Source organism: Megalobrama amblycephala, linkage group LG12, assembly GCF_018812025.1.
Source record: "Megalobrama amblycephala isolate DHTTF-2021 linkage group LG12, ASM1881202v1, whole genome shotgun sequence".
NCBI classification, from domain to species: Eukaryota; Metazoa; Chordata; class Actinopteri; order Cypriniformes; family Xenocyprididae; genus Megalobrama; species Megalobrama amblycephala.
The window spans coordinates 18,622,569-18,649,247 of record NC_063055.1 but is presented as its reverse complement, the minus strand read 5'-3'; the positions used below and the strand labels follow the sequence as shown (position 1 = coordinate 18,649,247).

Genomic DNA, 26,679 nt, shown 5'->3' with positions numbered 1-26,679 from the left:
TTCACCACAGCGTGAACTGGAGACAAGAAAAGCAAAGCACCAGGTGTTGAGAGTGCCAACCCAGCATGGATGAATCCCAAACAAACCATGCAATGCCCATGAATTCAACGGACATGAATACAATGCTCATGCAAAAACGTCACAAGCAAGTGAGACCTAAAGGATGGGTTCACATAATGTTAAAGCAGTGACCTTACAAGGACCATCGCAAACAGATGTTACCCGCAGGGTTGCTTTGTAACAAGAAGCCAAGTAGTGTGGCTTGTTTTGTTCAAATACAGGCCCACTTGTGGTATGATGGTGTTCCTACAGCTCAGAAAGCTGAAGTAAAATAGTAGACCATTGCCCCTTTCATTTGGGTTTCACTAAAGATGTCTTCAACAGGTAACACAAGAATAGAGATGGTATTAACAACATTAACAACATTAACCTAACAACCTAACAACATTAATATATAAAGTGTAATTCTAAATTGTATCTATTAAAAAAAGAGATTATAATGTAAACATTTTAATATTATTGCACGTTTTGATGTCCACATATTTTTGTTCAAGAAATTACAGTGGCTGTAGCATTTCTATCGTAAAGTGGCCAAATATTAAAGATTAAGTGAACATCTGAATTAAATTAAAAGTTGTTTGGCCAATATTAAACAAGGATTTGATCTGCTGCAAAGTGGGACAACAACAATCACCATGCCATTGGCGCACACTGCAAGCATTTGTTATAATACTTAATGTACATAAGTTGATTTTTATATTATATTATGTAGGGGTGTAACGATAGGCTCAGGTCACGATACGGTACGTATCTCGATACTGAGTACAAGATACGATACGTATCACGATATTTTGAAAAAGTGCGCGAAACACTTACTGAACTAGAGAGCTGATTGAGACACACCCTTAATATGTGGTGACAACCCGGCTTCTCTCACTGCCACCTAGGGCTGGGCGATATATCGCATGCGATTGTCACGCGCATTTCGTCAGTAAAGCCGGTTCCCTGATTACCGCGAAATCGCCATCACCTGCTTTCAAATGGAGCGGCATTTAATAGACAGAGCCGTAGTTCACTGACAAGCCACGCAATATCGCATTCATTTTCGCAGATGAATCGCCTTCGATATGAACGCGATATTGCGTAGCTTGTGATGACAATCGCATGCGATATATCGCCCAGCCCTACTGCCACCTCCATGTTGCAGAGTAGGTCACGTCGGCAGCTCAACCAATAAGATTACACTGCTGTCATATCGTAAAAGTATCGCCATCACTCTGCGATACATATCGTAACATTTTTGCATCGTGAAATATCGTACTGCGATATATTGTTACACCCCTAATATTATGTATTTTAACTGTTGTTCTAAAAAAAAAAAACCATATGATTACTTGCTTTTGATACTTTATTTGAACAAAACAACTATACAAGTCATTTTAAACTCTATGTTAGCTTAGGTATATTTTTATTACCACAAAAAAATAATAAAAATAAATTAAATGATCTGATTACTCGATTAATCGCAAAAATAATAAACTGATTACTTGATGTCTCCTCTGAAGTAAAAGAAAGAGACAGCCCACGTGAAGACAAGTATCTTGGGAACCGTGGTGACATACAGATCTGTGGTGATCAGTTGTGGGTAAAAAGTTGGTAGATCAGCCATGCAGTTACCTCCAACCTATTTTACCACTGGGCGTCCAATAGAATGACATTTACAAACCCAGGCTGTTCCAGTTAAAAGTTAAAGAACAGCCCTTCACTCTCTGTGGCTTCAGAAAAACTGGAGGTAGTGCTATCACACTATTAAACAAATGCAAACAGACACACTTCTCTGAATGGGCTTTTCCCCCTGTGATTGCTGTGTGTCATTAGCCCTCCTGCTCAATAGACATACAAAACCCACTGCCATCTCAAGGGGCCCCATGACCTCTCTCTCATAGACACACAAATTACCATGTGAGAGAAGTCCATCTCTATAGACAGAACAGTTGTGTGTCTACTCTAAGGCTGCACAATATTGCAATATTTTGTTTTTCTTTGATATACATATATTGCGATATGAAAAAGATTCACCAGATGCACAATATATCGCATGAGATTGTCACGCGCATTTCGTCAGAAAAGCCGGTTCCCTGATTACCGCTAAATCGCCATCACCTGCTTTCAAATGGAGCGGCATTTAATAGACAGAACCGTAGATCACTGAAAAGCCACGCAATATCGCATTCATATCGCAGATGAATCGCCTTTGATAATGAACGCGATATTGCGTGGCTTTTCAGTGATCTACGGCTCTGTCTGTTAAATGCCGCTCCATTTGAAAGCAGGTGATGGCGATTTAGCGGTAATCAGGGAACCGGCTTTACTGACGAAATGCGCGTGACAATCTCATGCGATATATCGCCCAGCCCAAATAGAAAATAATGAACAAATTAGAAGCATTTATGAATATAATAGAATAAAGACACAAAAGAAATAAGTAAATAAGTTGTGCTTTATATTTTTCAGGTAAGTCTAACAGTATTCAGGTACAAATTAAATAACCAAATGTAAAAATAACACTGCATAGTCTTCACTGTATAAATTAAATATAATTAATCTGTGTTAAAGCTACAAATGTTATATTTCTCTTTGTCTTTTGTTTGATAAACATTCATGATGCAAAACGCAGCAGGAATAATAGGCTGCTGTCACTTTAAGACCAAATGCGTGGATCCAAAATGTTGTTACACACTTTAGTTTTTTCTTTCTTAGTTGTTCACCTAAGCCATAAGCAACTGTGTTTAGGAGAACACTCAATGTTTACGTGCATTTTGACGATTTTTTATTTTTTTTGCATGTCTGTTCAGGCACAAATAGACGTTGAAGAGAACAGCATTCGGTGTTCACGTGCATTTGCATTGCTCTATGTGCGTGTGAGCACAGAAAACAGCTCAAATGGTATAAAATCGCTTGGATGTTTAAACTGACAGGACCTAAAACACATTCAAATGATAACCTTTCATTGTATGATGGTCAAACTTTGCAATTAATCCGAGAATCATGTGTGTTTTGAAACGTGGTGTCTGGTCCGTACAGATTAATGATCTCTATACTTGCTTTTACATCCTGCCATGTGACTATCGTGGATGTGCACATCGCAATTTCGATATATCATGCAGCCCTTGTCTACTCTGTACATTAAAACTTAAAACAAGGTCCTCAAGTGTTGTCAAATTCTTTGACATTAAAACAAAGTCAGGTCCTCTACTCTAAACCCCTGTGGCTCTTTTACTACGCAAAGCGAGGCACACTATCGTCCCTCTTCCTTCCTGTCTGTCACTGAATGATTTACATGGAAAGAGCAGAACGCTTGGCCGTGCTTTACTGTGCTGGGTGTATGTGTGCTGGGGGAGGAGATTCAATAGTCCAGGAATGTTTGGAGCTCTGAGGAGAAACAAAAAGTCTTTGTCATCCTGAAGGCACATTGTAGACTAACACATGAAGCCACATGCAGTGTCAAATCAATCACACATAAAAAACACAAGTCTGATATGTGTTCCTTGTTTTTGCCATAAGACCACTTCTTAAATGAAAACTCGGGGTTAAATCTGTTTTGCACGAGTTGTGATGCTGAAGATAACCACATATAACAATTTCAACTTGTCATTTACTGTATCCAAACAAAAGAGATACACTACTGTTCAAATTTTGGAGATCAGAAATATTTTTTAACGTTTTTAAAAGACGGCTTTTAAGTTCAACCAGGCTGCATTTATTTGATCAAAAATACAGTAAAAACAATGCAGTAGTGAAATGTTAATTTTTTTAAATATATATAAACATGTAATGACAGAAGGTCATGACAGAAGATGCTAATTGACCTTTGCTGGGTGTTTGATTGACAGGCGATCTAACCAATCATAAGGGGAGTTAGCAGATTAACGAAGGTGGACTTGAACTTGAAAAATGGTGTGTACCGACATCTTTCCGCGGTTGAAACAACATTGCTTTTGATGTTCATTCATGTTTATTTGATGCTATAAATTAACTAGTAGGAAGAGATGACCAGTTCACGAGCCACTTGAACTGAGGCAATACAGCGATCTGTCACGACACATTAAAGAGCCACAAAATGGTATTTGTTTTTTAAATTTCTTAAAAAAAAAAAAAAAAAAAAGACAAAATTTGAAATTTGAGACTATTTCAAATCAAAAGTAACCTGCTCTATCTTGTCTGTCGATGTGTTGTCAGTGTCCTCCTTGCTCCGTGATGTACTTTTCACTGCGTGAGAACATGATGTGTGGTGTGAGATCGGCATGGCTTGTCGGATGTAACAACGGTAACTAAAGGGGACGGGTCTTTGTGAACGGTCAATTCTCATATCAGAACAAACGTTCAATAAAATCACACTGAGGTGGTACAATTAGCTTTGTTTTTGTAATTATTTACAATCAGCATCAGTTTTGCATTATGGGCTTAATCATGTGTCTGTTGACAGGCTTCAAAAACCAGCCTCCCAAAGATTTAAAAGATTTATTTAAAAAGGAAGACACTGGGTGTGAAGTGCACATGTGTCCGGTTTGGCTGATCTACTGGCACAGTATGAACTGTGGAAATCTGGAAACAAACTTACCACTGTTCTCTGGCATCATCTAGCTTTGTGAAGGAAAAAACCACAACTGCTACAACAAAAATAAAGAGAGGGGGAGAGAGAGAGACTGGGAGAGAAAGTGAAAGATAACAAGAAAGAGGAAGAGTGAAAAAAAGAGTGAGGAACAGCAAAAGACCTGGAAAGTATTCCTGTGGAATGAGAAAGAAAAGAGGAGATATCTGTATGAGAAACAGAGACTAGGCCCTCAGACAGAAGGGGAAACACATGCCCTGGCACGGATACAGACACCCACAGGCAAACTCATGGCCGCCTGCCAACAGCACGAATGAACTCACTTACCCCTCTCTCTCTCTCTTTTCTCTCGTTCTCCCTCTTTCAATCACAGCACTCACTCATTCCCAACTCTTTATTCTCCCTTTCTAGGAGTGGCTGGCTTTTGTATGATCGCTCTCCCTTATTTTCTCTCCACCTCGCTCGTGTTACATCTCTCTTCCTACCTTTTTCCGCCTCTCGTTCTGCTGATAAACACTCAGCTTGAAAGAACTGGAAAGAACCAGTGCTAACTGCCTTACCACTAACCACTGTGTATTTCTATCATTCAAACACACATTTTAGGTTGACACCTTGCATTTTATTGACTCACAAAAGCCGAGCCCAGTTCTTCTGTGTCATGATGGACGTAATAAATGTGAGGTGTAAGTGCTGGAAGAAAGGCATCAGCTGATGAGCTGGGATCAGGTCCCTCCTGCTGGCCCCGTAATGTCAGAGACAGCGTGAGATGGGATGGCAGTGTGCATGTTCCCATCCATCTGCATCACCGATGTCTACGCCACAACATCTCCCATAATCCCACAGCACAAAATGCCACTTCAATCAGCACTGTCATTATCACCTCTAATTTCCCACCTTCAGTGTTTAAGCTCGAATGTTCAGTCTGGCTTTTAGTTTGAATCTGACACTCTCTGTGAAGCATGTTGTGTATTAATTAGTGCACCACATTTAGACTGTAGAAATGTTGTCAATCTAATTTCTGTCCTCTGAAGACAGGCTGTATATCATCCTCTGGTGGAAAAGGAATGTCTTATACTGAGACAAAGCTCTTACTTCTCATTCTGTCAGTACGGATCAATCTCCTTCCAAATAAAGCAACTCTTCACAGATTATCTGGATTTTTCTCATTTAGCCTTTCTGCCGAATGGACCTTTCCAGTTCTGGGATGGAAAAACTGAATCAGGAACAAGTAACATTAGAGGTTGGTTGGTGGAATAATGTCCGCACCAAGTAAAGCTTTCAGAACAAAAACAGCTATCTAGCAGTCAGGTTTGTATCCAACACAAAGCCACGGCCAAAAATCTTGGATGTAAACAAATAATTAAATATCAATACAGTTTTTTTGAGAATTGATACAGTATCGGCAAACATATCGCGATATTCAAGTATACTGATATTTTATCACACCTCTATGATTTTGTGTTCAGGAAAGATTTATTGTTATCATCAATTACAACTTTCACAAAAACAGTTGTGCTGCCCAGTATTTTTGTGGAAAAAGTTATACATTTTTCAGAATTCTTTGATACGGAGCCCCAGACATGACATGACATGACATTTTACTCTCCCTTTTGATCAATTTGATGCATAATAAAAGTATTCATTTCTAACCCAAAACTTTGAACATTTTTAATGTTTTTTCAGGGTTTTTCCAGCATAGAAAATATTTTGCCATTCTGCAAATAAAAAACTCCCATTATTGTTTGTTCAAAGCACAGCGTAGACAGCTTCATTGGTTATAATTGGAGTTTTCGCAAAAGAGCTGCTTTGTGTACTTTGCGTTGTAATTGACAGCTTCAGTGATAGCAGCGATCTTTGCTCGCTTTCTGTATACAAATATATATTTTTCAAGCTGCTGACTACACATTGCAAAGTTTCTGGATTGACAACCATATTTAAAGGTGCCATCATTTTTTTTTACAAGATGCAATATAAGTCTAAGGTGTCCCCTGAATGTAGGGCTGCACGATTAATTGCACGAGATTGTCATGCGTGTCTCATCAGTAAAGCCGGTTCTGTGATTAGCGGTAAATGTCCATCACCTGCTTTCAAATGGAGCGGCACTTAATATACAGAGCCGTAGTTCGCGGACAAGCTACGCAATATCGTGTTCATAATCGCAGATGAATCGCTTTCGATTACGAACGCGATATTGCGTAGCTTGTCCGCGAACTACGGCTCTGTATATTAAGTGCCACTCCATTTGAAAGCAGGTGATGGACATTTACTGCTAATCACAGAACCGGCTTTACTGACGAGACACGCATGACAAAAGCATGCGATTAATCGTGCAGCCCTACCTGAATGTGTCTGTGAAGTTTCAGCTCAAAATACCCCATAGATTTTTTTTAATTAATTTTTTTAACTGCCTATTTTGGGGCATCATTAAATATGAGCCGATTCACCCACGTGAGCTCCCCCACCCACGGAGCTCACGCTTGCCTTTAACAGCATAAAAAAAAGTTCACACAGCTAATATAACCCTCAAAATGGATCTTTACAAAGTGTTCGTCATGCATGCTGCATGCATACATTGGATTATGTGAGTATTGTATTTATTTGGATGTTTACATTTGATTCTGAATGAGTTTGAGGCTGTGCTCCATGGCTAACGGCTAATGCTACACTGTTGGAGAGATTTATAAAGAATGAAGTTGTGTTTATGAATTATACAGACTGCAAGTGTTTAAAAATGAAAATAACGACGGCTCTTGTCTCTGTGAATACAGTAAGAAACGATGGTAACTTCAACCACATTTAACAGTACATTAGCAACATGCTAACGAAACATTTAGAAAGACAGTTTACAAATATCACTAAAAATATCATGATATCATGGATCATGTCAGTTATTATTGCTCCATCTGCCATTTTTCGCTATTGTTCTTGCTTGCTTACCTAGTCTGATGATTCAGCTGTACACATCCAGACGTTAATTCTGGCTGCCCTTGTGTAATGCTTTGAACATGAGCTGGCATATGCAAATATTGGGGGCGTACATATTAATGATCCCGACTGTTACGTAACAGTCGTGTTATGTTGAGATTTGCCTGTTCTTCGGAGGTCTTTTAAACAAATGAGATTTATATAAGGAGGAGGAAACAATGGAGTTTGAGACTCACTGTATGTCTTTTCCATGTACTGAACTCTTGTTATTCAACTATGCCAAGATAAATTAAATTTTTAATTCTAGGGCACCTTTAAATGCGCAACTGAATCTGAATGACAGTGATAACCATAGCAAGGGACTGGTGTTGGTTGATATGCTCCATAGTCATATTACCCTATCATCAGCCTGTGAGATTGCCGATACACAATATTATCATTAGTTAATGCAATTAATTATTTGATCATTAATTTGTTTATGTACTTGTTTATTTACTCATTTATTTACTTCATATTATTATTACTGGGAATGAGAATCTATGAGAAAATTAATATTTCTCGTGGACCATTTTTATTACTAACTTTTCAAATCAGTTACTCAGTGTCTTTTCCATATAAATGTACAGATTTTTAAATATAAAATAGTTCTAAGCACTTTGTTTTATGATCTGTCCTGACAGTTATTATTTTTTATTTCATGAATAAATAGGATAAGTTAATATTATTACCCTACATGGGTAGGGTAGTTTGCACTGTGTGTGGATGACTGCATTCGTCCACCACCACTGAAGACCATTTTTGACAGAGGAAAACAAACAGCCTCCTTCCTGTTCTAAAGACCTATTTACAAGATGTTAAAATCAAAAATGCAATTGACAAAGCATTTTTATTCCTCATGCAGGTTGATGTTTTATTTACATTACACATTAACTAGTAAGATGCAAGCTTTTGCATTAACAAGCCTTTGGTGTGTGAATTTTGTGGAACAAGCCTTTAAACAGGAGCAGTATTTTTGGTGCTCAAACACATACACACTCGTCAAGCAGGATGAATGACATGACAGCTGTTAGGATGCACCTTCACCTGCATCCAGCAAAGCTTTTAATATCACTACTGCTTACATGCACTCAGTGACTGCGAGCAGATGAGGTTATTGTGTCTACAGTGGGCCTGCTGGTAAAGACCTGTCCTGTGTGTGTGTGTGTGTGTGTGTGTGTGTGTGTGTGTGTGTGTGTGTGTGTGTGTGTGTGTGTGTGTGTGTGTGTGTGTGTGTGTGTGTGTGTGTGTGTGTGTGACAGACAGACAAGACAGACTGTATTTCCCCTTTCAGTGCCTCTTTCTGTTCTCTCCTCTGTACCACCCCCTCTCTCTCCTTTCCTCCCTCTTTCCCCTCTCATCTGACCTTTCCATTGTTCTTTCAGCCAGTGGCCCCTGTAGCTTATTTCGGGTCACAGTGCAGGGCAGCTGTCTGACCTCTGTGACGGGCTGTGAATAAAAACACCCTCCCCCTCTTAACACAGTTAAAACTGTCTACTACTGTCCGCATTCTCGCACCCATATTTACAGATCTGGACTCGAGTCAAATGCTTACAGCTCTGTGCAAAATTACATTCAGAGCGATGAATGCTAATCATATTCACCTTCATCAGCCATCTGCCTTCCAACACTGCTGATAAACCACACTACCATAATTCATATTTAAGGAGTTTCTGAATGGATGCCAAATGGGAAAAGGCCAATGAACTGTATGCAGAGGTTGTCAAGTTTGACCAAAAATAAATAAAAGATAATAAAAAAAAAAAATGGCATGCTAACAGTGAGTCCTGATTTTTGAAGTCCAAACCGGGAAGTACCATCATTTCCTACTGTTTCAGTGTCCAGTAACACTAACTACACACATTTACGGCACATTGGTTTACATTGCAACCCGACATCCTGACAGTATTTCCACTCTGCTCTCAAATACATAGACATCTCACCCATCCCCCACCTCTCAAAACACACGAGCACGGACACAACCCCCACCCACCTGTACATCAACGCCTAGACCATTTTCAGCACTCGTGTTTTGACAAAAAGCAACATGAAGAACCACACAGAAGATCCCCAAACAGCACGTATGAACTAATGATATACAAATAATCATATAAACAAATAATCTATAACAGACCTACAAGGAACAACCACAGTTACTATACGCTCATAAGCATGCATACAACCTGGTCCCTTTAACAAGCACACACAAAGAGAGAAGAATTTGTGTTGCATAACGGCAGAGTGAATGACTTCCTAATAATGTGCAGGATAATCTACGCTAATCCTTTCTGCCTGCATCATTCACGATCAGTGTCTTTCTGTGTGAGAGAGCAAAACCATGACTGTTTTGATCAAGGTCACATAATGAACCACAAGGTGCTTCCACGTGTCTGTGATGGCAGGGTAGAGCGTACACAACTTCACAACTATAGAGGTAACACAGGATGTAGACAGCCTGAAAACAAAGTGATGCTAGAATCTTGTGTATGCATGCACACACACAAACACTTGTCACAGTGTGAAACACGAAACACAGTCTCATGACTAGGAATGTTGTACAAATGGCAGTAACTGAGAACGCTTCATTCGCACCACAAAAATAAAACATTAAACAGTTAATCACGTGCTCATTCAACACTATTATAGAGAGGGTGTCAAGAAACTAAACTGCTTTAAACCAAGACACTGAAATACAAAAATAGCAAGACATGATGCAGTGGCCAAACAAGTCCATCTAACTTATGTTCGCATGCACTTTAAAAATAGAGATCAGTCACACTAAAACAAAAATGAATTATTTAAATGCACCAGTCCATTTTTACTGAAGTTGACCTAGATAATGTGATGGTAGCTTGGCTTTTTCCAGCAATTTATTCAAACTTTTTGGAACACGACAGGCCTTGGCAAGATTTCATAAAATAAACACAAAGCAACAAAAAAGTAATAATTTATTAATAAATAATCGAGAATCGAAATTAAGCGAATCATGACCCCAAGAACCGATTTGAATCAAATTGTGAGATTCCAAAAAGGTTCCCACCCCTTAATTAAAATGTGAGACTAAATCTGAAAATACTGAAATTGTTACCATAGCAATAGAAGGGACAAAAAAAAAAAAATGTCAAAATAGATCTGTGCATTAAGTCTTGCAGTGTAAATGCAATACTAATATTAATAGCATTAATACTTAACTAATTGCATTTAATATTTTTATTTTCAAAATAGTGAATATTTAAATTGGCAAGGCTTAAACATACATGCAAATGACAAACTTTCATGACGACACAGCACTGGCCCGATCGGGCAAGTGACAGTTTGGGCAGTCCTTTTTGTCGAGCCCTGGCAATGTAAATTTTTATGTTTGTTTGGTTTTTATTTTGATAACAGGCTGCGATGTCAAGTTAGCAATGTTAGAATTTGTATGTTGTGTGCAAGGCGCCTGTGCAATCACTTGATTTTTTATCCTTATAACAGTGGAAATGACTTAAAATACTCTAATTATGGTCATACAGATAAGAATAAGACAAAACTGTAAAGGGTTTACTTTTAATTTTTCTTTTAACATGATTAAAACAAAACATTGTGCTTTTGTAAAATTTGTTTATGTTAAATAAATAAATAAATAAATAAATAGATGCCACTTTCTGCCGTCTCAGTTTCTTTCCCTGAACTGGTTTGCGAAACGTGTCATATAAATGAACTGAAACTCAGCATATACTAGTAGTAGCAGTTTTATATATATATATATATATATATATATATATATATATATATATATATATATATATATATATATATATATATATATATATATATATATATATATATATATGGATTGGGCCTATTCTATTAATTATATATAATTTTTTATTTTTTTTCTGTTTTTCTCCATTCATAGAAGTGCTGAATGTGTGTGATGTGTGAATTATGTTCTGTTCTTTATGTTGCTATTTGCACATGTAAAACTAAACCAATGGAAACAAATGTTGACATTTTAAATGGGTCACAGACTGATCTATTCGAATTTAATTCTAATTTAACAATCTTGTCGGTTAACAAGCGTTAGTTAATGGTCAGGAAAAAAAAAATAAAATAAAAAAAAATAAACATCCTAAGTAAGAATGTGTGGATGAGTGTTCACACTGCCCTCAAAAACCACATAAATACAATACGTACATAAATAGTCTCAGGTGCAGATTAAAAGTCACTGAACACAAAACAAACAACCATGCACACATCTCAAAACCTCCCACAGGATGAATGAGAGTTGCATCAGGTGTGCGTGTGTGTGCGCGCGTGTATGCGGTTGATAAACATCTCCACCCGTTTCCTCTCATCAAAACAAAACACACACAGTTAGCAGGGGAACACCAGTAGCCTCTCTTCTAGCACTCCAAACCCCAAACACACTCCCGCTGGCTGTCGGCAGAGCTACCCTTTTGTCTGCCAAAGCTGCTTCAGACAACCATTTTTCAGCAGCGGCCGAGCAGAAAATGAGATTCCACCATCAATAACCTGCAAGCCTCTTCTTAGCAGTCTGGAATTTCCCCCTGAGCCAAGGCTCACATCCTCCACAGTCTGGAGAGAGAGACGTCACAGACGAAGACTTTACAGTAAAGCTATGAATGGATATTAGAGAGAGGCTAGGGAGAGGGGCTTTTGGAACTGGGAAAGTCTCAATTCTCTAAGTGCCTTTGTCTCTAAGGCCGTCTTCTTTTGTGCAGAAACGAAACCAAGGGTCATGGTTGCTGAGGGTAACTCAAGAGCTCACAATCTCTCCACTCCCCCTCTTCTTTTCTTACACCTCTGCTTGACACTTGCTGAGTGCATGTGTGTGTCTGAACTCACTGACCCCTATTTCTTCTTCTCTCTTCGCCGTTCATCGTATCCTGGGCTATCTAAAAATGTGTGCTGAAATGCAAGTTTGTTGCAGTCAGCTAAATTAATGCTTATGTGATCACATTTTCTGCAAAGATTTCCTCTTTCAGGCATAAATCAAAAACAGCTTTTATTAATGCTTCAAACTAAAGGTTTCATTTGTTAACATTAGTGAACATGAGCTAACAATTAATACAACTTCTATAGGATTTACTAATCTTAAATGCTAATTTCAACATTTACTAATACAACCTGTGCTTTTCAAAGTGTATCGAAAGTTGTACATTAGTTAGTTAATGCATGGTGAAGAAATTTGAAAAGAGATGAAGATAGAGAGAGATCTGTAACACACATAGTGAGAGATGCTCAGTGATAGTTGCTTTGCTCTTGTGCTGTTTATACAGGTGCACCCAAACAACCCTTTGGCATTCTGTTAGCATGACATCATCAGTGCTTAACATAACAATGATCTGAAGACCGATAACATCCGTCTACAATCTAACACACTTCATATGATACTCCGTGAAGCCCTTTCAAACGTAAACCCTTACACATCAGGGCTCAACGCTAAGGATTTTTTCTGCTGGCCCGGTCGGCCCAGTGGTTCAAATTTTTACTTGCCCTGCCAAAATTTTTGCTGGCCCCAAAATAAAAAAATAAAAAAATAATAATAAAGTAAAAGAAAAGAACAAAGGCCTATAAAATAAGCCTAGTTATTGTTTTTGATACATGTAACGACACCAAAAGTTATTAGGTTAATTCACTTAAATTTTAAATATTTTTAAACAAGTAAACAGTAAGTAATTAAATAGGAACAAATAATCTAATTACAAGTAATAGCACAAATAAATACAACAGAATAAACAAATGAAATAAACAGTGCTTTTCAGATTTTTATGTAGGCTTAAACAGGAGATTTTCAGGTACAGAAATTGTAATCTAATGTATAACTATATAATTAACTATAGATTAAACTTTATTAAAGTTATTCAGTCAAGAGTAGTTACAGATGCATAAATATAGTTTTGCAATGTAGAAAATATAAAACATTAAATACTATTATTTGAAATTATTTATAAAATGAAAAGATACTTTAAAATGTGAAATTAAACCCGCCAGTAGGGGGCAGCGAATCACTGTTAATAAGCGAGTCATTGAGATTCGATTCATTCAAACAGCTGATACATTGAGCGAAACGGGCGATTTGGTGTCTAAAATGTAAGTCAATTAATATAAACTGCTTGTTTATTAAACTGTATATTGTATAAAATCAATATCACATTTGTAATCATGCTGATATTTGGAGAAAAATGGTGCTCTTCGTGTAATATTGGTTAACTATATTAAATTATACACATATAAAAGACATACAGGGGCATTTTTATCTTTAATTTTGGGGTTATTCTAAATGCATTTTAATAGACTAAATCACACGCACAAGTCTAACCTACTAGACTGCGTCATGTAGTGCATGTGTGCACTCAATGTGTGTGTTTGTTTGGTTGGTTTTTGTAAAGTAGGGGACATACTCGATTATGTCAGATTGTTAAATCAACAATTACGATATCATAGACGATATATGTACTTAACCGATCTTCTATCGCCCTACAATCCTTCACGCTCTCTAAGGTCACAAAACTCTGGACTTCTGGTTGTACCTAGGATAGCTAAGTCCACTAAAGGAGGGAGAGCGTTTTCACATTTGGCTCCGAAACTCTGGAATAGCCTTCCTGATAATGTTAGGAGCTCAGACTCGCTCACCCAGTTTAAATCTAGATTAAAGACTCATCTCTTTAGCCAAGCATTCACATAATGCATCTCATACCAGATCAACTGCACATGACTATCTTTGCTTAAAGTTATGAACAGCAGCTACGCTAATTATTCTCCTTTTGCTTTTCTGTTTTACCTCGGGACACCCGCCCTGAGGTGACTAGAGAGGACTTCAGCTTCAGTTTGGATCCAGCCTCTTAAGAAGACCTCAGACAACCATCACCTGTGAAGAGACGGCGCCAGTTCCTGCGAGGACTTCAGAAGACGCAATCATCTGGATCAACATTCACATTGCACAATCTCTATATCCTAATTTATTGTTAATGTAATTCATTTTCCAGGAGCTCTTTGCTTCTACCTTCAGTTAAACTGCTAACAGTGATTGTAATTAATTACCTAAAGTATATTATTTGCTAACTACATTCTTTAAATTGTAATGTTGACATCCATTTTCTGTAAAGCTGCTTTGAAATGATATGTATCGTGAAAAGCGCTATACAAATAAATTTGAATTGAATTAAATTGAATATAACGCACACCCCTACAACAATGGCCCGATCGGGCAAGTGACAGTTGTCAACTGTCCCGAGCATCGTTCACACTGGCCCCGGGCCATCGGGCAGTCCTTAATGTCGAGCCCTGCACATTTCCCAAATGTCCAAATTCCAACTAATCGGCTGTTTAGCATTTTTAAAAATATTATTGAATATATTATATATTACATTCAAAAGTTTGGCAAGAAATTGATACTTATATTCAGCAAAGATGCATACAATTGACTGAAAGTGACAGTAAAGATGTTTATTATGTTACAGTTACACAAGATTTCACAACTGTTTTCAACATTGATGATAATAAGAAATGTTTCTTGAGCAAAAAAATGAGCTGAAATTTCAGCTTTACATCATGGGAGTAAATTACATTTTACAATATATTAAAATAGAAAATATGTTGCAACAATACAATATTATTAAAACAGCAAAAAAGACTTTGTATTTTCACACAGAGGTTGCATAAAAGAATTTAATCCATAGGGCCCTATGAAATCCGTTTTATTTTTCCCAAATTCCGTTTTTTCTGTTTTAATTTTTCTGGATTCTGTTTTTTTCCGTTTTATTTATTTTTTGACTCCATTTTAATGGTTAAATTACATTTTAGTAATCAAAAATTAATTGAAATAATGAATCTTGTCCAATTTACCAACAATTTAATAAAAGTTTAACAAAAAAAAAAATGTAATTTTTTTAGGGCCCTATGATAAACGTTTTGTTCTTTCCCCTCAAATCATATTTTTATATGGATTCCATTTTAATGGTTTAATTCCATTTTAATAATCAAAAAGCATGTCTAATTAATTGAATTCTTAAAAACAACAATATTTATTAATTAAAAAATATATTTTTATGAATTTTTTTTTCTTCAGAAGTTCTGTTGTGTATTTAAATTTTTCTGGCAATCAAATGAACGAACACCATTTAATTTATCTTTCAATCATGAAATTAAACTTTTTTGTCAAACACAATGTGCTGCACAACAGAGCTTTACTGTTAAAATTAAAACATGGAAGACACACTGAGATTATTGTTTAAAAATATATTTTAATAATTTATTGTTAAATTAATTTATCTAAATTCTACTGTACAACAGTAATATGTTTCTGTCAAGTTAAATCGAACTTTTATTTTGACGGTTTGCCTAGAGCTTTGAGCAGCTCTGAATTCGTGCGTTCATATAGTGAGGCGACAGAGGACGAAAACACCGCGAGCGTCGCATGTGCTTCAGCGTGCGTGCGCCCCCCGCGCGAGTGTGTGTGAGGTGGTGTGAGGTAAATGAAACTGCGCTTCCGCATCATTCATTTTAGAGTTACACAGGCATGCAGGATTCGTGCTTAAATGGTCTTTTTGCGGTTTAATATTCACAGACACTAGTCTATATCGTAATTTAATTTAAGTGTACTGACCTGCTTTTAATTCATTCATCAAAAATTTGACAAATTCCGTGACATTCCGCGTTATATAGTAGCTAAATTCCGTTTTTAAGAATGGATTCCGCGATTCCGTCCGCGATTCCTTGATCGCGGAAATTATAGGGCCCTAAATCCGAAACCACAATCGCAAACAATACAGTCAAAATCCATATTTGGATTTATTACAGTTCATCACGGAGAAGCTTTGATCGCAGATTTAGCCGCAGCAAACAGCCCAAGCGGCTCGTGAGTCGTGACAGAACAGGGACTGACTGAATGACACTTTCATTTAAGCAGAATATCTCAATGGAGATCGCTGAACTCCAGCTTGCTTGTTTGTCAATGTTTTCAGATCATCAGCCCTTCTTCCACAGTATAGAGAGAGCGCATGCACATGGTTTCCAGATTGCAAAGATTAAGTAAAACTGGGCAGAAAATGAATCCGTTTAACAGAAAAACAAACATGAAAGCTCGTAGTAGAGGCTTGTCCTGCAGTCTGTAATATTATGTCTCCTTTTTTACATTTTAGTCTCGTCTTTTTTCACCAATGATACTGCATGTTGATATAGTCAGTTATCGTTTAATGAACTTATTGTCGTCTCACCTTAGTCATGGGTAAAAAGCTCATTAACAAACATTTTGTGTCATAGATTTCGTTAACGAAAATAACACTACCAAGTAGGGATGTAACGATTCACTCAACTCACGATTTGATACGATTCACAATACTGGTTTCGCAATACGATTTTCTCACAAATTTTATTTATTTATTTTTTTTAACAAAATGAGATTTAAGACAAATTATAAATGAGAGTATGTCTTTTTATTATTTCTTTTGTGAAATTGAAATATCTTTATAACAAAAAAAAACTAAACTGAAATTTTAAAACATCATAAATCAAATAAATAAACAAAACGCAACCCAAAAAGAAAATATTTACACTAATGACTATTTAGCTTGACATACACCAAATACTTATTTTTGAAAAGTCTGTGCTCCTCACAAACAGGTAATGAAACAAATCTTGCTAAATGCATCAACCTGACCAGATGGATAGAAATCCAAACATACCTTGCAGAATGTAGTCACACGTTACACTGGGGGGGGGGGGGGGGGGGGGGGGATAACATCTATTATCAGTGTTCATATTCTCAGATAACTGAATGCCATTGTCGGTGCTGATTAACATAGATAAATCAGTCAACCTCTGCTCACCGTAGACTGTTACTGTTATTAGATCAACAGACACTGATAGAAAGCACAGCTTCTCTTCCAGTAAAGTCTTGGGCACTCTTCCACATGAGTCAATACTTTATTATGTTGCCAGAAACTCACTCACACACATAGCAAACTCATAGTGGATCCAACTACCATACAAAATCCACAAGATACAGCCCTCATATAAAGACATCAGGTAAAGAACAGAGACCTGAGGAGTATTCAAGCTAAATGACATGAGGGCTAAAGAATTTATTACAGCTTAAGAACAAGCACTTGGAGATTTAAAGGGATGCTGGTAAAGACATATTTAAATCTCAAATGCAGAGCTGTGTCCAGCTCATAGCTCTAAACAGGCCACTCTGGACATCCTACAGGCTTGCAAAGAAAACAATGGGACATAGGATGTGTCAGAGGGATTTTTCCAACAGGCAATTTCCACTTTCTTGCCTTTGGCTATCCTTCTCCATCTCAACTTGATTATTTTCCTACCTCTCTTGATTTTTAACTGACCCCCATGATTTTGTTCATTTGAATAGCATAAGCTACTTACGGTATTAGAAACAGTAGTTTTTGTTTATATCAGGTAAACAAGCTTTTTGTTCATGGATACAATTTTACATCACTGGGCTCATTCAACACACTCAATATTCCCTAGCTCATCTTATGCAAAGAAATCCTAAAGCTGGCATTCATATTCAGAGGAGTGACTTGCATGGAGAAAGAAGATCCTTGAAGTCAGCAGTAAGTGGTTGATAGCAGGAAGGTGCAGTCTGTTTCCATTCCATCTTCACACACATCTGTCAATTTCGCCAGTTCTTACACACACAGCTGCTATATGCTCTGCTACGCAAAATCTGTCCAGCCCTCGCATCCTGTTTCATAAGCAGTTGCTTGTTTCATAATGGGCCAGTGAGTACAAAACCCTGAGGCAGAGAGAGTCACCACCAATACACTACACCCTCACAACTGCTGCTGAGGATAATGTAAGGTAATGAAGAAAACACATCAGATGCATGACAGTCAGCCCACACACAGCCTTTACTCTACCCTGATATTCAGTTCGAAGTGCAGGTCGGATGAGAATCCAGAGAGCAGCTGAGCTAAACTCAAAACACAGACATTAGATACACAGAGACTGGTAAAAAGATCCACTCAAACAGACCGGGTGATAAAGCCTTGCTTGCAAACTTCAGAAAGCATTCCATAGATTTTATTCACTGATTTTTTCTGTCTTCAATGATAACTTCCTATCACAGCCATCAGGGCATTTGCTGATTACTTTTACCAAAAGTGTACATAATTAGTGATGGGCCTAAACATATATTAGCCAAAATTGTGTAATTTTGAAATTATTAGCATAATTGGTCTCACTTGGCTGATTAACTGAAGCATCTCTTGTTTCGAGTCATAAAGGAAAAAGAGATTGTGATAGTCTTTTCCCTATTGTGAACTATATCTGAGTAAAATGGCATTTCAAAAAAAAAAAAAAAAAATTATGATTGATTAATTTTGTCTAGGGATGCAGCGAAATAAACTCTGGGCCGAAACCGAAACTTCTGGATGCACTTGGCCGAAATCCAAAACCGAAAATACTTCTTAATTATTTATTATTTTAAATTTGCCTTTTTTGTATAATTGTATTTATATTATACGTTTTAATGAAATTCAATCATTTTTATGATACTGAATTTTAAAAATAAAAGCCAATCAAATAAAACAACCACACTTTTACTGAAAGTAACACTAACATTTGACAGGAAATATATTAATATTAAATATCAATATATTATTCATTTCTATGCAACAGAATCAGATTTAACAGATTTATTTTTTGATCAATTATCCAATATATATATATATATATATATATATATATATATATATATATATATATATATATATATATATATATATATATATATATATATATATATATATATATATATATATATATATATATATATATATATATGCACGAGCACAGCGTAGAGGGGAGGCTTATATTTTCGGCTCATATTTTCAGTCAGTTTTCTCTTTCAGGTCGATAATTTTCGGCGGCCGAAATTTCCGTGCATTTCTAATTTTGTCCACAGAGAATTGATTGGATTATTAATGTTTGACAGGTTGTCCCGCCCTCACGCCAGTAAACTGTCAAGAGATATCACTTCAAGAGGAAGGGCAAATTATTTTGATTAAAGATTATGAGGGTGCATGAAGTTTTAAAAAAATAATGACATGCACAGATAAATCATTTATAACAAATTCTGCAATATTCCATAAAAAAAATAAGAACTGTTAATTTTTGGTTTCATAGTGACTTTCAGTTTCAACCTCAACCAACAGCCTTGACAAATGGATAATGCACAACTTTGTTTTTAAATATTATTGAGAAAACTTGTGTAAAAATGTTTAATATCAGCGTAACGTTTCTATGTATATCAATTAAATATCAGCCACTAAAAACATTTCTGCAAACAAACATTTTTGGCATTGTACTTCATGATTCAAGGGCTTTATTTGTCAAATCTCTTGTTGGATTGCTAACATTTAGTGATAAGAACCTTCAGTACAGGACGGATCTCCAACATAATGTGACTTCTGTCACAAAACATTACAAAATAGATACTTTCAGCAGAACCTTCAACTGCTCCTTCAATTTTGCCATCAACAATCCTGTTATTCTCCAACAGAAAGAGCCTGCATTCATACAATGCCTGCAGTCAACTCAATGCCAGGAACGCGCAGGGCTCATGTGGCTCAGGAGAACACACGAATACATTCTATCACTCAATACAGTCCATCCCCAGCACTCGACACCACAATCACTATCTGAATACATGCTGTACTTGACACCCAGTGTCACATGAACGCATACAGACACGCACACCTACATTTTTAGTCCCTCTTGCTGGCTGCTCTCCAGATTACTAAAAATGTCAGAGAAGTAGCAGCTGCTATTGATGTGGTTGTGTAGACAGACACTGACTTTCTCCACAGACCGCCACCACTGTGAGACCACTTGCACTTGACACCACTGCTGACAACTACAGAACTCTTACAAAGAGCACAAACGCTGAATGTGCACCCAAACACGAGTGCATGCAGCTAGTTTAATGCTACAGCTGCACCAAGTACATTCACTTCCTTAAAGAATCTGTTTAAATAGACTGATTAAACATTTGAGGTGAGAAGTGATCGGAATGTATTCTAAGATTGCTCGCTACTCAAACAGCACAAGCAAATAAAGCAGTAGGGAAAAAAAGGAAGTTGTAACTGTTCTATTTTGCTAAGCAGGAAATACTCACAAAATGCTGCTGTGCTGATATGAATATGATGGTTTCGTGTGATAATCACCTTCTACAGTCAAATTAAACAGGGTAAATCTGTCAGCAGTGCTTGAATAAAATTATCTGATCGACGGAAGAAGCATGCATACATTTGCTTATATTCAAGTATGTGCGGGTCATAATCAGTGGTAAAAAAATCTAAAAGACTTTGCTGTTATTTTAAGTTGTGGTTCTGTGTAGCAAGTCACCATTGTGTAACAATGAAAGAGGAACTGATTGTAGAGATAAAACGGGAGGCGTCTGAGAGTAGAGGAGAGGTGAGCAGTGGCTGTTTGCCCAATCCCTGTGAAGGGCTGCAGGGAGTGGTTGACAGTTAGGGCCTCCAGACAGTGCATTTACCGAACTTTAATAGGGCACTCAGCACTAGTACTCCATTCTGACCAAATACAAAACTGATGTCAGATCAAGGACTTCTTCTAAAACACCCAGAAGGCCTCTGTGCTCTCCACTCCATGCTCCACCAGACACTTAAGTTCAAATGGCCTTGTTATAATGCATTCAAATGGTTCAAAACACCACCCACTAACAACAACGCTAACATTCACATTCCTTGCAGTAAAAACAAAGGCTCCCCGACCTTTGGCATGTAGCCATTAGTCAAATAGTCTTAATGGTATTTGCAGCCTATTTACTCTGGTCTTTTTTTAGCAATCAAACACTTGGCCATGGGCACATGTTTACAACACTCACACTGACCAGCACTAGTGCAGGACAGATGCCATGGGAGTTAGTCCAAAACTCGGCCTTAGCTAATGGGATCAGTCAGGCTCAATTCTGATCGAATCAAGTCATACATTAAGACATTATTCTGCAATAGTACATTTTGTCTAAAAACAAACAAACAATTTAATGTGCCATGACAGAACAATGTACAGGCGCCTAAGTTCAAGCTGCAGCGCAGAGCACGAGTGAACGCGATCATCTCTTCCTCTTTAATACTAGTTACAGAATGTATGTTGAAAGATACAGTACAACTTACTGAAAAGTATAATATCTTGTGTAATCGCTCAGTGTTTCAACTGCAGAAAGACGTCAATAAAACAGCCTGTAAACACTGTCACATAGCATTTACCTCAGGTGAGAAATTAACTCTTTCACTAAATATATTCACTAATATAAAACCGTCGGTTTTGTGTATCGTTACACCCCTAAAAACTATAATTTTTATTTAACCATTTTTTTACTTTTATGACTCCAAATAGCAGAACAATGACTTTATCTCACTCAATGTAAGTCAAAAGGTTAAATCTAAAAATATTTTGACCCTATATATATATGACTGATCTCCATAAACGTCTCTCCAGATTTGGTGCCATCAACAGCAGATATGGGGTATTGTTGCCTCACTGAGCTAACAAACACAGCAGTGTCAACATTACACATACAGCACACTAGTGGTTACGTCATGCTGCTATCACTCCACCACTGGGGGAACTCCAGCAATTCTGTCTTATCTAACTGTGCCTGATATGACACAACTGATGCTGATAGCAGGCAACAGAACTGAACACAAAGGTGGGCGATAGGAGAATGCTTTTTCTTCTAACAGGGCATTTCATGGACCCAAAAGACCTGTAAAAATGCTCCATGAAAGTAGTGAAAACAATATTTAGAGGATAATCATAGTAAAGTGCTCTTTAAAGCATCAAACTGATGCTAATTAACTAAAATGTGAAATCAATAGTTTTATTCTGCAATTTATAAAAAGTGACAAATTTTTGTTACAAAAGATTTCTAATTCAACCAAATGCTCTTCTTTCTATTCAACAAAGACTCTTGAAAAATATATCACTGTTTCAACTTTCCACAAAAATATTAAGCAGCACACAACCATTTTTAACATTGATAATAATAAGAAATGTTTCTTGAGCACCAAATCAGCATATTAAAATGATTTCTAAAGGATCGTGTGACACTAAAGACTGGAGTAATGATGCTGAAAATTCAACAATGCCTTTACTGTATATTTAGTAACAGTAATAGTAATAATGTTTTACAATATTACTGTTTTACTGTATTTTGAATCAAATAAATGCAGCCTTAGCGAGCATATGCATGCATGCATATATATATATATATATATATATATATATATATATATATATATATATATTATAAAAAAAACTTAATGACCCCAAACTTTTGAATGTTAGTGTTTAATATATAAACATTAATAATGTGTAAATATAGTAGGGATGCACAATATATATCGTTATTGGCCAATATATGTTAATTTTTAATGTCAGTGCTTCCCACACATAGACTTTACTTGGGCGTGCCGCCCACGTATAATAACGGCCGGTTGGCCGCCCAAGTATATTTGGAGACGCATTTTTGTTTTTATTATTTTTATCCACTTATACTTTTATATCCGTGCAAGATAATGAAACCATCCGCGATCGATAAACTAGTCATTTCATACCTGCTCGTTACGTGTGCGTCAGAACTGTTTACTGTTCTACAAGCTCGCGCAACAGCGCTTCAGTCTGCTTCAAAGTGATTCTCAATCAATGAAAAGCGCAGATTTATGCCAAGCGATTGCTAATGAACTCAAGTTGATGAATTATTACAATGTCTACTTAATGGCCTAAAATTAATTTCAATAAATAAAAATACTGTTAAAAAAAAAAAACAATCACACATTATTTGTTTGTCACATGTAGTAGACCATTTTTGTGCCGTGGGTAATAGGAGGATTTTTCGCCCGGCTACCACCGCAAGTATATTTCAAACCTGTGGGCAGCACTGAATGTTATCGTTTTCAGCCTAATAAGAAAATTTGGCAAATATATTAAAGCTGATAAATAATGGATTATTTCCTTCAGCTGAGACGCTTCAGATGCACACTGTCCACCAGTATGGTTTTGAATTGCATGAAATGTGATTAAAATCACTTCAAAAAGGAAAATACAGTTAAGAGCAACATACAGCGCAAGTCTGTCATATAGACTACATAAAATTGTAATGAGAACATTATAATTGTGTGCTTGGGCCAAGGCTTTTAATGGTTAGACTTTTGTTTTTGTAATCAGGCTTTTTAGATTTATCTGCCAAAATTTTCATAACGGTGCATCCCTAAAATATAGTCTACACGGACATGGCTGATGATGATGAACACCTTTAATGAATAAGACAAACAGTGTGTTTTTTCAATGCACAGTGATTGCAGGAGCAGATCTTCTGGAGACTTATAGAAGCAGCACTGCAACAGGGTCAAAACCCACCCTTTACAACACAGCCAACTCAGCAAAGTGGTCCACCACAGTCGATACAAAGAGTAACGGCTTAATGGGAAGCCAAGAAGTCTGCTTACACAGAAAGCATTTTGCATATGGTTAATTTCTTCCGATGTTCTACTCTAGCTTCTCATTTATAAAAATGAAGAACGGTCATATCAACTCCTTATCTTGTCCCTGAATACTACTTGAGCATGTTCCACAGTTCATATAAGGAGAAACAAGGCATCTGAAATGAATTAACAAAAAGGCCTGCTTTAATAAAGCTTGCAGCTGCAAAACTGCTGTGCACCATGTATTAGAGTTTGTGCAAAGCATTTCAAAAACAGACAGAGATAAAGTGGTAAACTAGCTCCACATTTCACCAGACAATGGTTAAAAGGCAAACTCATTTCTTTTCAATGCTTATCACTAATCTGCATGGAGCAGTGAGGAGAGGGAGGAAGAATATCATTACTCAATACTCAACGCAGAGGGGTGGAACTGGAGTTGATGTGAGTCCAAAACAAATCTGTTGTTTTCTGGCCATGAGTTCTGGCGGCCCTGCAGAGCAAAGAGGTTGTCTGAGGCCAGTTATGTTTTGGGTTCAGGCATCTCGCTGGTCCACTTATGACACTGTGCTTTGTTCTCTTCTAATGTACAGTGGGAAAGAGTGCTGCTCAAGAGAAAAAAAGCCCTCCGCTGGCCCATGTCCAATTACACTAATACACTTAAGCTGTGTGGCCTCCATTTTTCACATTCCACTGCCTTTCATGTGCAAATCAACAGCTGTTGACAAGCATTTGGTATCCACTATGATTTATTGACCCTTAATCACAACATCCGAGACATGGAAAGTGAGCGAGTGTAGCTCCAGCCTCATCATCAGCGGGCTATGAAGGTGTTAGAGAGCTTTGTGAAGGGGGCGGGGATGTTATCCCACCTTGTTTATGCAAGTCTTCAACACTTTGAGTAATATTTACAGTACAATGAAGGAAACCAAAGTCTCCGCTTCGCATGAAAACAATGGAACAGAGAGGCAGTGTAGATTTGTGAAGTGCTACACAAATAAGTCGCAGTTCAGTACGTCACTGCACGAGCTCCAGCTCTAAATATGGGCTCAATAAACCACATATTGCTTAAGTCTACGAAGGCCAGTCCCATGAAAAGCATAAATATATTTACTGCCATTAATCGTATGTTCATTATTTATATTTCATAAGATAAGTGTCGATCTAACCTAGAATTATTTACTACACCAGTAGAAGATTCAACTAACAAAATGATTTCGCTCTTTAAGAAACAACATTATGGCGCTATTCTTTCTAAACCAGGACCATGTTGCAGCACCTAGACACGTTCAATAATCAGCTGTTGACAAGAAATCCTAAATACCACTCATTTAATCTGATAAACACCGAAGAAACATTCCCAGACTGAAAATATACGCCTCATTCTCTGCTTGCACCCGGCGGCGTTACCACAGAACTAGCTAAGCATTCAATACAAGACCACATAAACCGAGCTAACTCCACTAGCTTAAACCAAATAACCGCTCAACGGCGACAGTGTGCTTTTCAAAACATTGTATATAATGCTAGAATGCTAACTGAATACATAACGTAACCTGCCGAGTGAATATTAACGACATTCCGTCTAACGTTAAATCATAAACACTGCTAGCTATGCTAACTAGCCGGCCAGTCTTCACGGAGGGGTTGATTTCCGCCTTGCGCAGGGACACTCATTCAATCCAGTAGATGTTCAGTGAAGGAATAACGGCCGTTTGCCGCCGACAGACCCCGTTTCTCCGTCAAACGGATCTGAGAACTCTCGGCACCCTAAAAACTGATCAACTGCTGACAGACTCGTGGGCAAAACGCCTTGTAGTAACTTACCACTCCGCGGAAGGTGAAGGTCTGTCGCTACCGGACGTTTATGTAGTTTCTGTGGAGAAAGAAATAAAGAAATTTCCACGAATAACGTTAATCCACATGTACTGGTTGCTACGGGCGTGTTTTCGTCCTCGTTGCTTTGAGCCCAAAAACCACTTGAGCGCCGCGCTTCTGTCGCGTGAGAAACTAAGCTGCTCTCGCGCTCCCTCAATGGTTCGGCCTTCTCGCGCTCCTCGTCTGTTTTTCTTTCTCCGCCGTCTGTTTTACTCGCGTTTCCGCCCTCTTATCTCCAAACGGCTGTTATTCGAGAAGAGCAGTTCGTATCCATTTTGTGTAGTTGTTTTTCGCAGTAGTGGCTGTAAATACACGAAGGGACTGAACGAGAATCTCTGCGGATCAGAGATGACTTGAGTCCGTGTGACTGACTGACTGACTGACTGACTGACTGCTGCTGCTGCTGGCAAAGTGATAGTCGCTAGACGTCAAGTGCAGCTTAAAGGGCCAGTGCGTTTCTTTAGAAAATAGGTCCCACTGCGATAGATAGATAGATAGATAGATAGATAGTAAATCTATCTATCTATCTAACAGCTTATTTACTAGCGCAAAACCTCTTTTGCCGTTAAAAAACTACTGTCATGATTTACTAAAGACACGCAGTGAAAAATTAACGCTGAAAAGGCGTGGGACACAGTTATTTTTGCAGCTGACCTTGTTGCATATGCATTTGTAGAAGTTTCCCTTTCAGACACAAAATTTATGGGAGGAGAGTATTTAAATTAAAGGGATAGTTCACCCATAAATGAAAAATTG

General features: G+C 37.4%; 1 protein-coding gene across 6 annotated transcripts in view; it reads right to left on the bottom strand.

The window, feature by feature from the left end:
• The window catches only part of ncor2 (nuclear receptor corepressor 2), a 119,820-nt gene extending 93,482 nt beyond the window's left edge, over positions 1–26,338 (bottom strand). For 4 of the 6 annotated variants that reach the window (XM_048209406.1, XM_048209409.1, XM_048209408.1 and 1 more), the window contains exon 1: positions 25,873–26,338. The gene's annotated coding sequence lies outside the window, so the exon portion shown is untranslated. The remainder of the gene's footprint in view (positions 1–25,872) is intronic. The other 2 variants (XM_048209410.1, XM_048209411.1) reach the window with 1 other exon arrangement.
• Between the last annotated feature and the right edge of the window lie 341 nt (positions 26,339–26,679).